The 2500-nt window shown below is 40.9% G+C and overlaps 1 protein-coding gene across 3 annotated transcripts in view; it reads left to right on the top strand.

Annotated features, from left to right (window-relative positions):
- Nucleotides 1-2500, top strand: part of LOC117819030 (E3 ubiquitin-protein ligase RNF123) — a 152814-nt gene that overhangs the window by 149060 nt on the left and 1254 nt on the right. The gene's annotated exons all lie outside the window — the stretch shown is intronic.

Below are 2500 nucleotides of genomic sequence, written 5' to 3'. Positions count from 1 at the left end.
CACCAATCCAAAGTTTGGGGCTCTCTCCGTGAGAGTAGTATAATAAACATCCTCCGTGTTGGAGTGCTGTTAGCCTGTCAGTTTAAGCATTTGCAACTTTTAGGGAGGTTGTAGGGAGGTTCGACTCCCAGCTGTCCTATCAAATAAAGGCAAAAATGGCCCAAAACGTAACTTTAAGAAATATATATACATGTATGTATATTCTCCGTGTTGTTTATGGAGTTAGAGTCCTGTAACATTTTTGCCACAGTGTCAACAGGCAGAGGTGAAATGTGCCAACTCCTTTCCGCAGATTGACTTGATTCTTGTGCAGGGACTAACACTCCATTGCTTTAGTGTATTGGCTAATCAGAATCAAGAATTAAACACAACCACGTAATTATTCAGTGTCTTGTTTCGTGTTGGGATGCATTAAGCAAGGTAAATGAAACTTTAGGAAAACAGTAAGATTACAAAGACCACAGCCCCTTACGTAAGAAAAACATTCACTGCCACATCACTCATTAAAGAAACCCGCTCAAAAACTCTCTGAGCACTTTGTTTTTGCAGGATTTGTCAGCACATAATTAACACACGTGTGGTAGTTCCATCTAGTTCCAACATCCACGTCATTTTTCTGTCTGTAGCTGAATAGAGGCATACAGACCCCAAGACAGCAGGTGGACATTTTAAGTTGAAGATGCAGCACCAGAGTTTGTCACACGTACATGAAACCTGGCAGCATGTTTATGTTTTTATCTCTAACTATGTTTTGAATCTAAACAAGTGGACCATCCCTCTCTCTCTCTTCCTCTCTGTACTCCTGGTGTACGTTTGGTGAATCATGTATCTACACCCGTTTGTCCTTCTTTCAGCTGTTTTCATTTACTCCTGTAACATTACCATCTAGAGGAAGTACCTTTGGGTCCTTTCAAAATAAAATCACATTAGTTATCAAAACAGGAAATTAAGTAATTAGGTGTAAGGTGTTAAAAAATAAGTGAAATAGAAGCATCACAAATTACAGATTTATGAAATAAGAGTTACTCATGTCCTTAAAAACATTGATTTGTGAATATAATTACTTAAAATATTAAATTAATATTTGATCCATTCAGTTTTAACTTCCCACCCTTGCTGCTCTCTGCAGGAGCTGTTACGTCTTCCATGATTTACCTTACTGCTTTCAGGCTCGAAGGTGATGCTGCTTTGTTTACCTGAAGGCCTCATCGATCCACACGCACGCACGCACGCACGCACGCACGCACGCACGTACACACACACACACACACACACACCTTCTTTTAAGCTCATTTTAAATCTCACCTTGAATCTGAGAGAACTTTCACATAACACCAGAACACGCAGGCACACACACACACACACACACACACACACACACACTAAGGTATATCTGATATATATTAATACTTTACACACATATAGGTGTGTGTGTGATGTGTGAGTCAGCTGTTTGGTAACTGCTGATGGCTGCAGCTCTGTGGGCAGCAGACCTTGGTCCGATTCAAACCTCGATACATATTTCATGTCCTCCTGCGGCTCGGACTGATTTAGCTTAGCACGAGCGCTAACTCAGCAGCTGTATAGATTATTCTGCTGCTGATCGAGAGCGCTGTCACCACCAGGAAACAAGCTGACCTGAGTGATAATGATCACCTGAGAGGTTTAGTTCAGGCTGCTTTTACCAAAATGTCCGATTGTGACAAACTCGGGGTCCTGCTCTGAACGAGGACGAGGAGGGTTCTTCCTTGCGCGGTGCTCACACATTGGCTTCAAATTCTATTTAAAGATTTATAGTAACTGTAGAATCAAAGAACAGATCATTATAATGTTAAAGCATGTTAATGTTCAGAGTCCTCCAGGTTTTAAGACGAGGGGTCCTCACTCTTGTATTTCCATTGCAGTGTAAACACTTTTTGTGAGTTTGTCCACTGCACTTTTTGTAAATGTCTGTCTGATTTTTCCCTGTGGACCAAATCCTGACAGTGTGATGTAAACTCTGACCTGTGTCTCTGTTTTCATGTCTGACTAGAAGGTGTTGGTGGCATTTAAGAGTTCAGATTTTGTTTTTATCAATTACAAATATGTATTATTTTTTTATACTGCAGAATTTTGGAGCTTTTTAAAAAAAATGCTAAAATGCTGAAACAAAGACTCAAGGGCTGAATACTGAATATACAATGATTAGACATATAACACTGACGGTGCGAGAGAGAGAGAGAGGGGATGGGGGGGGGGAAATAGTAGCAGACACAAATCAAAAACAGGACATTTAATCATGGCACCCTGGTGTTGCTCTGTGTAAACCTCAGGTGTGATTAAAGAGCATGAAAACAGCAGTTCATCTCATATGAAGGTAGCGTACCCTCAGTGTTTCAGTTTCACCCTCCTTCCACAATAACATCACACACACCTGTGATTCACTTGGTTTAATAACTCTTCAACATTGGTCTTTCCTGAGCCTGATAGTGTGAATGCGTCTCCCCCCTGGTGGTGTAGT

Source organism: Notolabrus celidotus, chromosome 1 (genome assembly GCF_009762535.1).
Source record: "Notolabrus celidotus isolate fNotCel1 chromosome 1, fNotCel1.pri, whole genome shotgun sequence".
NCBI classification, from domain to species: domain Eukaryota; kingdom Metazoa; phylum Chordata; class Actinopteri; order Labriformes; family Labridae; genus Notolabrus; species Notolabrus celidotus.
The sequence above is the reverse complement of the archived record's forward strand: the minus strand, read 5'-3'. Positions and strand labels throughout refer to the sequence as shown.